This window comes from Pseudophryne corroboree, chromosome 5, assembly GCF_028390025.1.
Source record: "Pseudophryne corroboree isolate aPseCor3 chromosome 5, aPseCor3.hap2, whole genome shotgun sequence".
Classification (NCBI taxonomy): domain Eukaryota; kingdom Metazoa; phylum Chordata; class Amphibia; order Anura; family Myobatrachidae; genus Pseudophryne; species Pseudophryne corroboree.
In genome coordinates, this window is record NC_086448.1 from 336,646,401 (window position 1) to 336,660,636 (window position 14,236).

Consider the following 14,236-nt stretch of genomic DNA (forward strand, 5'->3'; position numbering starts at 1 on the left):
CCGGTTAATATGGACAAATTGGCTAGAATCCTGAACTAAAAACATTCATTAAAACATACATCAACACAATCCAATTAACTCATGATCAGTTCTAATCAAGAAACCACTTGACCTCAAAGTCCTTATTCAGGCCACCCGGAGTTAAAGTTTTTAATGAATATATAAACTGCATTTCAGTTTTTGCTAGGGATGCAGCTATATTATTGCATCTCCAGCTTCCTTTTATTTGTTTTAATGCTCCAAATGCCTTTAACTGTTTAGTATCCTGACTATGAGTTTTTTTAAAATGGGATGAAAGTGCATGTGTCTCAACACCATTCCTTATATTCCGTAGGTGTTCTGTGAATCTTGTTTTTAAGTTTCTACTGGTTCTGCCAATATAGAATAAGTCACAGCTACATCCCAAATAGTAGATCACATTTCTTGAGGTACAAGTTATGAACTCATTGATTTTATTAATCTGTCCATTTAGTTCAATTTCGGTGCATTTTGCTGCACCTTTGACCTCTTTGCACATACTACATGTCCCACACCTAAAAAAAACCTTTTGAGAGGGTACGAATGTTTGCTTTCGGAGGTGACATAGCGCTCCTCACCAATTTATCTTTAATATTTTTGGCTTTCCGATAAATTAATTTCGGTCTATCTGGCAGTAATTTTTCTAATAAGGGGTCACCTTTTAAAATCATCCAGTGATCCCTAAATATTCTTTCTATTTGTTTATGTTGGGTATTGTAACCCGTGATAAATGCCAAAGAGTGATCTCTATTTCCATCCAATGTGGATGTTCTTTTCGATGGGAGTAGTAAATCCTTCCTACCTATGCTTTCACATTTGGTGATAGCCTTCTCGATACTTTTGTTACTATAACCACTATTCTTAAATTTCGTAATCATTACATCAGCTTGTTCTTTATATATCTCGTTGTCTGTGCAATTTCTCTTCAATCTCTGTAGCTGACTATTAGGTATAGACTCAAGCCAATTGGCATGATGGCAGCTAGTGGTGGAAATATATGTTCCTGAGTCAGTCGATTTTATATAATTACGGGTTTTTAGTTGTCCGTTTTCTACATAAATAGTGAGATCAAGGAAATTTACACTAATATTGCTAATTTCAAATGTTAATGAGATGTTATAAGTATTCTCATTCAACTGATCACAGAATGCGGTCAAGACTGCTCTGTCACCCCTCCAGATAAAAATAATATCATCTATGTACCTTGACCAGGATACCAGGCTCGCCCCAAACTGATGGTTTTGCCATACATGTTGGGTCTCCCACATACCCATGAACATGTTGGCATAACTTGGGGCGAACCTGGTACCCATGGCTGTGCCCACCTTTTGCAGGTAAAAACTGTCCTTAAAGTGGAAATAATTGTTCCGCAAGATGAAATCAACACCCTTTACCAAAAAGTCACATAATTCTGACTCATAGTTACTATCCGATAGATACGTAACCACTGCCTCTATTCCTAGGTCGTGGTTGATAACCGTATACAACGAAGCAACATCTGCTGTAACTATGTAACAATCCTCATCCCATTGTATACCTTTAATGACATTCAATGCATCTCTCGTGTCTTTTAAATGTGAACGATTTTTTTGAACCAGGGGTTGGAGGTGGAAATCTATGAACTCCGACATATTGGCTGTCACCGAATTAATTCCCGACACTATGGGTCTACCGGGTGGGTTCTGTGGGTCTTTATGGACTTTCGGTAAGATGTAAATAACCGGAATGCTTGGTTCTGTTGGTATAAGGAATTGACCCTCTGTCTCACTGATGGTGCCATTATCCACATAGGTTTTAACTAATGTCGTGAGACCTGTTAGAATCCTCTTAGTTGGATCCCCTCTTAATTTTTTATACGTATATCCGTCACTAAGTTGTCTTATCACTTCATTCTCATACTTATCCATATCCATTATTACGACCCCCCCACCCTTATCTGTGGGTTTTATTATGATATCCTTATTTGATTTTAATTCTTTTAAGGCCTCGTTCTCTTTTTTTTGTTAGATTATAATGAACTTTCGGTGATGTAAGTGCTTCAATGTCTTTGTTTACTAGTGAGAAAAAGGTTTCTACATAATTACCCCTCATGTAAGTTGGTGTCACAACTGAGGGCTGGTGCTGACCAGGGGAAGCCTCAATTGTAGGGGCTGAGGTATATGTGTACCTGGGAAGCAGTACAGGGTTCTTAGACATGCAGGGAACCTTTACCACAGATGCCCAAAGGCGTGACCAAGACAACAAGGGAAAGTTCAAAGGTTTTATTAAACACAGTTCAGAGGAATACTGATGACTTGGTACTGGTAACAGGAAACACAGTTCAGAGAAATACTTGGGATCGATGACGGAACACCGATGGTGACTTGGAATCGATTGCGGAACACCGATGGAGACTTGGGATCGATGGCGGAACACCGATGGAGACTTGGGATCGATGGCGGAACACCGATGGTGACTTGGGATCGATGGTGGAACACCGATGGTTACTGGGGATCGATGGCGGAACACCGATGGTTACTTGGGATCGATGGCGGAACACCGATGGTTACTGGGGATCGATGGCGGAACACCGATGGAGACTTGGGATCGATGGTGGAACACCGATGGAGACTTGGGATCGATGGCGGAACACCGATGGTTACTGGCAGGCAGAGCACCGCTGGAAGCTAGAAGCTGGAAGCCGGTCTCAGGTAACTGCCAGTCACAGGGAACAATGTAGACACTGCAGAGTCAGGCTGTACTGCAGAGAAAGTCCATGGAAGAACTGCACACTGGAATCACTGTAGACAATTGAAGCACTGACCATCTTTCTACCCCAGGAACAGGATATTTATACCAGCTGGGAAACAGGGATTGGCTGGCTGATTAAGCAGAGTCTAGAGTGCAGCTGCTGGGTAATTAGGTAGAAACCAGAGTGCAGCTGATTGGCTGAAAAGTAACATGTGATGAAAACAAACATGGCTGCGCCCATGTTTGAACTTGGAGGGAAAGACTGTTTGTAACTTACATGTGAGCTTTAACCATGAAGCTGCCAGAATCACAGTGAAGAGATTTGAGACAATGAGATGCAGCGTGCTGCACACAGACAGTGCAGATGGAATCCAGGCTTGGAACACTGGGACAGTCTCAGGAGGCATTTGGAAGGTAAATACTGATAAGGAATTACCTGGATCGTGACAGCGCCCCCTCCTTTAGGAGTGGCCCCAGGACACTTCTTATAAATTCTTTACCTGAACAAACGGAAGAATCTAGATTGAATCCTGATGAACTTGAACTGGCTGGAACCAGAGGAGACTGTACCGGACCTATGGACGAGACCAGATTGAGTCCAGACAAACTTGAACTGGCTGAGACCGGCGGAGACTTTGGGCCAACGGATAGGACAGGATTGAGTTTGGAGACCGTTGAATCAGCTGGAACTGAAGGAGTCTTTGGACCTACGGATGGAACCGGATTGGGTCCAGAGATATTGGAATCGGCTGGAACCGAAGGAGTCTTTGGACCTACGGATGGAACCGGATTGAGTCTAAAGACAGTTGAATCAGCTGGAACTGAAGGAGTCAGAATCCGGTTAGAACCGGAATGAGTGATATCCGAGTGTTCAGTTAGACCATCCTGGACCTGGTCCATGCAGGATGCCAACAGGGTGGTGCTCTCTGAAGACGGCAAACAGGAGTTCATAACTGCATCTGTAGCACAAAAATTTCCATCTGGGAACTTGGCTCTGGATACTTCCCTTGGGGCTGAAATTCCGGTGACCCCTCCTGGGGTTGACGAATCAGACACCTCTCCCAGGGTTGTTTTCTCCAGCACCCCTCCTGGGGTTGACAGATCAGAAACTCCTTTTTGAGAAGACTCATATGCCCCTACTAGAACTTGAACATTGGATACCCCTTCTTGGGCTGTAGACACAGACGCCCCTTCTTGGGCTGTAGACACAGACGCCCCTTCTTGGGCTGAGTAAAGAGCGTCATCATTCCAGAAAAGTTCGGACGCTAGGATCTGGAACTGTACGAGATATTGACCGACTGTTCGTGTCCCCTGACATAGCCGGAGGATATCAGAGGAGGCTGAGGGTTCGTCAAAGATGCACCTGAAGGTTGCCACGAAGTCTGCATATGAAGAGAGCACGGCATCAGACTGCTCCCAAAGAGGTGATGCCCAATCGAGGGCGGAGGGCGGAGTCTAAACCGGTTCTGACGATATGGGGAATTATTAGCATCCTGTCTCTCTCTTCTGTAATAACTCAGAGAAGCTTCCGGTCATCGATATTTTAAATTTTTTAACTAAATTCAAGGCATGTTCTGGTGGCCTCTTCTTCCAGCTCTTTATACCCTTATGAATTAACACTCCTAATTGCTGGGAGGAGCCACTCTCACTTACAATCAACATCAATTTCACGTATATACAGTAGTCAGATCTTATTAAAACATCAAAAAACTAGTTCATACAATAATACAATGTCCCTATATTTCCTAACAGAAGTTGATTATCGGCTAGAATTTAGTTAAAAAATGTAAAATATCGATGACCGGAAGTGTCCTGTGTATATAGAATTAGCTTCCGTCGAGACTCCTCTCAAAGGTTCCATATACCGGAAAACGGAAGTCACATCCGGTCCGCTCGATGTCATTTCCTGTCACGTGACCATTCTATCACGTGATGACGGCCGTCCGCGTTTATACACAGTGTTATTTCCTGGATACCTATCCGGTCACATGATCCACTGCGGCCGGAAGTTCTTTAGTGGCCATTTTTGAAAATCCAAAAGGATTTAGACAGCGCATCGCCTCATCATCAGAATAATATATATAGGAAGGGCGGAAGTGTGTATATCGCCATATTGTCTCCTGGAAAAAGAGATTTTCCTTTATTTTCATAATAAAACATTACAGAGAGTTCCTATAATCATACTTCATATTGATCCGGTTAATATGGACAAATTGGCTAGAATCCTGAACTAAAAACATTCATTAAAACATACATCAACACAATCCAATTAACTCATGATCAGTTCTAATCAAGAAACCACTTGACCTCAAAGTCCTTATTCAGGCCACCCGGAGTTAAAGTTTTTAATGAATATATAAACTGCATTTCAGTTTTTGCTAGGGATGCAGCTATATTATTGCATCTCCAGCTTCCTTTTATTTGTTTTAATGCTCCAAATGCCTTTAACTGTTTAGTATCCTGACTATGAGTTTTTTTAAAATGGGATGAAAGTGCATGTGTCTCAACACCATTCCTTATATTCCGTAGGTGTTCTGTGAATCTTGTTTTTAAGTTTCTACTGGTTCTGCCAATATAGAATAAGTCACAGCTACATCCCAAATAGTAGATCACATTTCTTGAGGTACAAGTTATGAACTCATTGATTTTATTAATCTGTCCATTTAGTTCAATTTCGGTGCATTTTGCTGCACCTTTGACCTCTTTGCACATACTACATGTCCCACACCTAAAAAAAACCTTTTGAGAGGGTACGAATGTTTGCTTTCGGAGGTGACATAGCGCTCCTCACCAATTTATCTTTAATATTTTTGGCTTTCCGATAAATTAATTTCGGTCTATCTGGCAGTAATTTTTCTAATAAGGGGTCACCTTTTAAAATCATCCAGTGATCCCTAAATATTCTTTCTATTTGTTTATGTTGGGTATTGTAACCCGTGATAAATGCCAAAGAGTGATCTCTATTTCCATCCAATGTGGATGTTCTTTTCGATGGGAGTAGTAAATCCTTCCTACCTATGCTTTCACATTTGGTGATAGCCTTCTCGATACTTTTGTTACTATAACCACTATTCTTAAATTTCGTAATCATTACATCAGCTTGTTCTTTATATATCTCGTTGTCTGTGCAATTTCTCTTCAATCTCTGTAGCTGACTATTAGGTATAGACTCAAGCCAATTGGCATGATGGCAGCTAGTGGTGGAAATATATGTTCCTGAGTCAGTCGATTTTATATAATTACGGGTTTTTAGTTGTCCGTTTTCTACATAAATAGTGAGATCAAGGAAATTTACACTAATATTGCTAATTTCAAATGTTAATGAGATGTTATAAGTATTCTCATTCAACTGATCACAGAATGCGGTCAAGACTGCTCTGTCACCCCTCCAGATAAAAATAATATCATCTATGTACCTTGACCAGGATACCAGGCTCGCCCCAAACTGATGGTTTTGCCATACATGTTGGGTCTCCCACATACCCATGAACATGTTGGCATAACTTGGGGCGAACCTGGTACCCATGGCTGTGCCCACCTTTTGCAGGTAAAAACTGTCCTTAAAGTGGAAATAATTGTTCCGCAAGATGAAATCAACACCCTTTACCAAAAAGTCACATAATTCTGACTCATAGTTACTATCCGATAGATACGTAACCACTGCCTCTATTCCTAGGTCGTGGTTGATAACCGTATACAACGAAGCAACATCTGCTGTAACTATGTAACAATCCTCATCCCATTGTATACCTTTAATGACATTCAATGCATCTCTCGTGTCTTTTAAATGTGAACGATTTTTTTGAACCAGGGGTTGGAGGTGGAAATCTATGAACTCCGACATATTGGCTGTCACCGAATTAATTCCCGACACTATGGGTCTACCGGGTGGGTTCTGTGGGTCTTTATGGACTTTCGGTAAGATGTAAATAACCGGAATGCTTGGTTCTGTTGGTATAAGGAATTGACCCTCTGTCTCACTGATGGTGCCATTATCCACATAGGTTTTAACTAATGTCGTGAGACCTGTTAGAATCCTCTTAGTTGGATCCCCTCTTAATTTTTTATACGTATATCCGTCACTAAGTTGTCTTATCACTTCATTCTCATACTTATCCATATCCATTATTACGACCCCCCCCACCCTTATCTGTGGGTTTTATTATGATATCCTTATTTGATTTTAATTCTTTTAAGGCCTCGTTCTCTTTTTTTTGTTAGATTATAATGAACTTTCGGTGATGTAAGTGCTTCAATGTCTTTGTTTACTAGTGAGAAAAAGGTTTCTACATAATTACCCCTCATGTAAGTTGGTGTCACAACTGAGGGCTGGTGCTGACCAGGGGAAGCCTCAATTGTAGGGGCTGAGGTATATGTGTACCTGGGAAGCAGTACAGGGTTCTTAGACATGCAGGGAACCTTTACCACAGATGCCCAAAGGCGTGACCAAGACAACAAGGGAAAGTTCAAAGGTTTTATTAAACACAGTTCAGAGGAATACTGATGACTTGGTACTGGTAACAGGAAACACAGTTCAGAGAAATACTTGGGATCGATGACGGAACACCGATGGTGACTTGGAATCGATTGCGGAACACCGATGGAGACTTGGGATCGATGGCGGAACACCGATGGAGACTTGGGATCGATGGCGGAACACCGATGGTGACTTGGGATCGATGGTGGAACACCGATGGTTACTGGGGATCGATGGCGGAACACCGATGGTTACTTGGGATCGATGGCGGAACACCGATGGTTACTGGGGATCGATGGCGGAACACCGATGGAGACTTGGGATCGATGGTGGAACACCGATGGAGACTTGGGATCGATGGCGGAACACCGATGGTTACTGGCAGGCAGAGCACCGCTGGAAGCTAGAAGCTGGAAGCCGGTCTCAGGTAACTGCCAGTCACAGGGAACAATGTAGACACTGCAGAGTCAGGCTGTACTGCAGAGAAAGTCCATGGAAGAACTGCACACTGGAATCACTGTAGACAATTGAAGCACTGACCATCTTTCTACCCCAGGAACAGGATATTTATACCAGCTGGGAAACAGGGATTGGCTGGCTGATTAAGCAGAGTCTAGAGTGCAGCTGCTGGGTAATTAGGTAGAAACCAGAGTGCAGCTGATTGGCTGAAAAGTAACATGTGATGAAAACAAACATGGCTGCGCCCATGTTTGAACTTGGAGGGAAAGACTGTTTGTAACTTACATGTGAGCTTTAACCATGAAGCTGCCAGAATCACAGTGAAGAGATTTGAGACAATGAGATGCAGCGTGCTGCACACAGACAGTGCAGATGGAATCCAGGCTTGGAACACTGGGACAGTCTCAGGAGGCATTTGGAAGGTAAATACTGATAAGGAATTACCTGGATCGTGACAGCGCCCCCTCCTTTAGGAGTGGCCCCAGGACACTTCTTATAAATTCTTTACCTGAACAAACGGAAGAATCTAGATTGAATCCTGATGAACTTGAACTGGCTGGAACCAGAGGAGACTGTACCGGACCTATGGACGAGACCAGATTGAGTCCAGACAAACTTGAACTGGCTGAGACCGGCGGAGACTTTGGGCCAACGGATAGGACAGGATTGAGTTTGGAGACCGTTGAATCAGCTGGAACTGAAGGAGTCTTTGGACCTACGGATGGAACCGGATTGGGTCCAGAGATATTGGAATCGGCTGGAACCGAAGGAGTCTTTGGACCTACGGATGGAACCGGATTGAGTCTAAAGACAGTTGAATCAGCTGGAACTGAAGGAGTCAGAATCCGGTTAGAACCGGAATGAGTGATATCCGAGTGTTCAGTTAGACCATCCTGGACCTGGTCCATGCAGGATGCCAACAGGGTGGTGCTCTCTGAAGACGGCAAACAGGAGTTCATAACTGCATCTGTAGCACAAAAATTTCCATCTGGGAACTTGGCTCTGGATACTTCCCTTGGGGCTGAAATTCCGGTGACCCCTCCTGGGGTTGACGAATCAGACACCTCTCCCAGGGTTGTTTTCTCCAGCACCCCTCCTGGGGTTGACAGATCAGAAACTCCTTTTTGAGAAGACTCATATGCCCCTACTAGAACTTGAACATTGGATACCCCTTCTTGGGCTGTAGACACAGACGCCCCTTCTTGGGCTGTAGACACAGACGCCCCTTCTTGGGCTGAGTAAAGAGCGTCATCATTCCAGAAAAGTTCGGACGCTAGGATCTGGAACTGTACGAGATATTGACCGACTGTTCGTGTCCCCTGACATAGCCGGAGGATATCAGAGGAGGCTGAGGGTTCGTCAAAGATGCACCTGAAGGTTGCCACGAAGTCTGCATATGAAGAGAGCACGGCATCAGACTGCTCCCAAAGAGGTGATGCCCAATCGAGGGCGGAGGGCGGAGTCTAAACCGGTTCTGACGATATGGGGAATTATTAGCATCCTGTCTCTCTCTTCTGTAATAACTCAGAGAAGCTTCCGGTCATCGATATTTTAAATTTTTTAACTAAATTCAAGGCATGTTCTGGTGGCCTCTTCTTCCAGCTCTTTATACCCTTATGAATTAACACTCCTAATTGCTGGGAGGAGCCACTCTCACTTACAATCAACATCAATTTCACGTATATACAGTAGTCAGATCTTATTAAAACATCAAAAAACTAGTTCATACAATAATACAATGTCCCTATATTTCCTAACAGAAGTTGATTATCGGCTAGAATTTAGTTAAAAAATTTAAAATATCGATGACCGGAAGCTTCTCTGACTCCACTGAAGAGTTCAAAAGAGAATGGGAGAAAATAATTGACGGTTGTTCATTCCGATTGATGGAATTAATAATACAGGAAAGGAAAGGGGACTTGAGAGCTGTGGAGGAAGAAATTGAATTATTAAGAACATTAATTGCGCCTTTTTCAAAACAACTTGAATATAAAGAATTCGAAAGGAATATTACATCTAGATTACAGCGGAATAAAAAAGAATTAATGACTAAAAAATCTAGGAAATTTAACAGGGATAAGAAAGGGGTGGAGGATATCCCTAAGGAATCCACCAAACCTGCTCCCCCAGTTAGGGGGGAGATCGATTATAGAAGAGAACAACAAAAAAATTCCCATACTACACAGTCTGGAGATAGGAGGACATTTTATAATAGAGAGGAGGTACAACAGGGATGGAAGAGAGGTAGAGGGAGAATTCCCTCCAGGAATACATATAGTAATGTACCACGGGATTCACAATATCATTATCCCACTAGAAGAAATTTCAGCAGACATAAGTTCAATAATTGGAGGAGGGAAGATGCACCCAGTTATTACAGAAGAGAGAGACAGGATGCTAATAATTCCCCATATCGTCAGAACCGGTTTAGACGGTTTCAAAATGACGATACTTTTTTAGAGGATGGGAGGATAGAACAAAAATACACATAGTCGGCAGAAAACAGAGGGGTAAAAGGGGAGGAAATAAAAGAAAAAAGATGAGAGGGAATATTAAACGTAGGAAAAATAGAAGAAAAAGGAAGGACTTAGGGACAGGGAATATGGAATTGCAAGATCATGAGACCTCAAAAATAGAAAACAAGGTAAAAAATTTCAACTTGAGCAAGCATATACTAGGGGAATCAGAAATTTCATTACTTGAAAAAGGGTTGAAATTTGCCCCGGTAGCAAAGCTCAACAAATTTGAGGTCTATGTGGACCTCCAAAAATATGCAAGAAAATTGTCATTAAAGAGGTTTTTTGCTGGTAGACAGCAAACAGAGGAGGAATTGACGGAAGATATTCCGCTCAAAAAAGTGTTCAGACCCAAGTCCATCTTCAACCCAACTTACATGAGGGGTAATTATGTAGAAACCTTTTTCTCACTAGTAAACAAAGACATTGAAGCACTTACATCACCGAAAGTTCATTATAATCTAACAAAAAAAGAGAACGAGGCCTTAAAAGAATTAAAATCAAATAAGGATATCATAATAAAACCCACAGATAAGGGTAATAATGGATATGGATAAGTATGAGAATGAAGTGATAAGACAACTTAGTGACGGATATACGTATAAGAAATTAAGAGGGGATCCAACTAAGAGGATTCTAACAGGCTCACGACATTAGTTAAAACCTATGTGGATAATGGCACCATCAGTGAGACAGAGGGTCAATTCCTTATACCAACAGAACCAAGCATTCCGGTTATTTACATCTTACCGAAAGTCCATAAAGACCCACAGAACCCACCCGGTAGACCCATAGTGTCGGGAATTAATTCGGTGACAGCCAATATGTCGGAGTTCATAGATTTCCACCTCCAACCCTTGGTTCAAAAAAATCGTTCACATTTAAAAGACACGAGAGATGCATTGAATGTCATTAAAGGTATACAATGGGATGAGGATTGTTACATAGTTACAGCAGATGTTGCTTCGTTGTATACGGTTATCAACCACGACCTAGGAATAGAGGCAGTGGTTACGTATCTATCGGATAGTAACTATGAGTCAGAATTATGTGACTTTTTGGTAAAGGGTGTTGATTTCATCTTGCGGAACAATTATTTCCACTTTAAGGACAGTTTTTACCTGCAAAAGGTGGGCACGGCCATGGGTACCAGGTTCGCCCCAAGTTATGCCAACATGTTCATGGGTTTGGGGCGAGCCTGGTATCCTGGTCTAGGTACATAGATTATATTATTTTTATCTGGAGGGGTGACAGAGCAGTCTTGACCACATTCTGTGATCAGTTGAATGAGAATACTTATAACATCTCATTAACATTTGAAATTAGCAATATTAGTGTAAATTTCCTTGATCTCACTATTTATGTAGAAAACGGACAACTAAAAACCCGTAATTATATAAAATCGACTGACTCAGGAACATATATTTCCACCACTAGCTGCCATCATGCCAATTGGCTTGAGTCTATACCTAATAGTCAGCTACAGAGATTGAAGAGAAATTGCACAGACAACGAGATATATAAAGAACAAGCTGATGTAATGATTACGAAATTTAAGAATATTGGTTATAGTAACAAAAGTATCGAGAAGGCTATCACCAAATGTGAAAGCATAGATAGGAAGGATTTACTACTCCCATCGAAAAGAACATCCACATTGGATGGAAATAGAGATCACTCTTTGGCATTTATCACGGGTTACAATACCCAACATAAACAAATAGAAAGAATATTTAGGGATCACTGGATGATTTTAAAAGGTGACCCCTTATTAGAAAAATTACTGCCAGATAGACCGAAATTAATTTATCGGAAAGCCAAAAATATTAAAGATAAATTGGTGAGGAGCGCTATGTCACCTCCGAAAGCGAACATTCGTACCCTCTCAAAAGGTGTTTTTTAGGTGTGGGACATGTAGTATGTGCAAAGAGGTCAAAGGTGCAGCAAAATGCACCGAAATTGAAATAAATGGACAGATTAATAAAATCAATGAGTTCATAACTTGTACCTCAAGAAATGTGATCTACTATTTGGGATGTAGCTGTGACTTATTCTATATTGGCAGAACCAGTAGAAACTTAAAAACAAGATTCACAGAACACCTACGGAATATAAGGAATGGTTTTGAGACACATGCACTTTCATCCCATTTTAAAAAAACTCATAGTCAGGATACTAAACAGTTAAAGGTATTTGGAGCATTAAAACAAATAAAAGGAAGCTGGAGATGCAATAATATAGCTGCATCCCTAGCAAAAACTGAAATGCAGTATATATATTCATTAAAAACTTTAACTCCAGGCGGCCTGAATAAGGACTTTGAGGTCAAGTGGTTTCTTGATTAGAACTGATCATGAGTTAATTGGATTGTGTTGATGTATGTTTTAATGAATGTTTTTAGTTCAGGATTCTAGCCAATTTGTCCATATTAACCGGATCAATATGAAGTATGATTATAGGAACTCTCTGTAATGTTTTATTATGAAAATAAAGGAAAATCTCTTTTTCCAGGAGACAATATGGCGATATACACACTTCCGCCCTTCCTATATATATTATTCTGATGATGAGGCGATGCGCTGTCTAAATCCTTTTGGATTTTCAAAAATGGCCGCTAAGGAACTTCCGGCCGCAGTGGATCATGTGACCGGATAGGTATCCAGGAAATAACACTGTGTATAAACGCGGTCGGCCGTCATCACGTGATAGAATGGTCACGTGACAGGAAATGACATCGAGCGGACCGGATGTGACTTCCGTTTTCCGGTATATGGAACCTTTGAGAGGAGTCTCGACGGAAGCTAATTCTATATACACAGTACACTTCCGGTCATCGATATTTTACATTTTTTAACTAAATTCTAGCCGATAATCAACTTCTGTTAGGAAATATAGGGACATTGTATTATTGTATGAACTAGTTTTTTGATGTTTTAATAAGATCTGACTACTGTATATACGTGAAATTGATGTTGATTGTAAGTGAGAGTGGCTCCTCCCAGCAATTAGGAGTGTTAATTCATAAGGGTATAAAGAGCTGGAAGAAGAGGCCACCAGAACATGCCTTGACAAAGATCAGCGGATCTGATCGAAAAGCGTTGGCTGACGGTGAGGATTTGTGACGGACATACCAGACGAGGAGAGGATGAGGTGCTGACCACTGAAGCTGATTTTCCCTGGGATTGCTGAAAAATCTGCACAGCTTTTTTATAAGCGCTTCAAAATTCCCAAATCTGGTAGGAAGCCACCCTCACAAATTATTGTATGTAATGAACATGTGACTGAAGCATATTTTATGATTGGAACTTTTTATTAAAAAAATAGTATTTTACATATTCTTGTGGATCACATTGATTACTGATCCAAAACTTTGGATCTATATTGCACCCAATGAAGGGATTTTGCATGATGGTATTACACTAGATTGTGTTTTATTTTTTCTCTTGCATGGGTGTTTGTTGGACCATTGAAATAATACTCGTAATACAATCAAACGAGAAGAAGGTTGAACCTGTGAAAGAAAGGGTAAAAAATTACCAACCTCCTAAGATAAGTAGAGGTTTATTCCTTTCTTTGTATATTTGTTTATTAGGAGAGCGCAGTAGATAGGAGATCCAAAATCCTTTTTTTGTACCTAGATCATTCTGCGGCTGGATTGCCGCATCCAAAATCTGTGAAAGCCCATTCCACAAGGAAAGTGGGCTCTTCTTGGGCGGCTGCCCTAGGGGTCTCTGCATTACAGCTTTGCCGAGCAGCTACTTGGTCGGGTTCAAACACATTTGCTAAGTTCTACAAGTTTGATTCCCTGGCTGAGGAGGACCTTGTGTTTGCCCATTCGGTGCTGCAGAGTCATCCGCACTCTCCCGCCCGTTTGGGAGCTTTGGTATAATCCCCATGGTCCTTACGGAGTCCCCAGCATCCACTAGGACGTTAGAGAAAATAAGATTTTACTCACCGGTAAATCTATTTCTCGTAGTCCGTAGTGGATGCTGGGCGCCCGTCCCAAGTGCAGATTTTCTGCAATACGTGTATATAG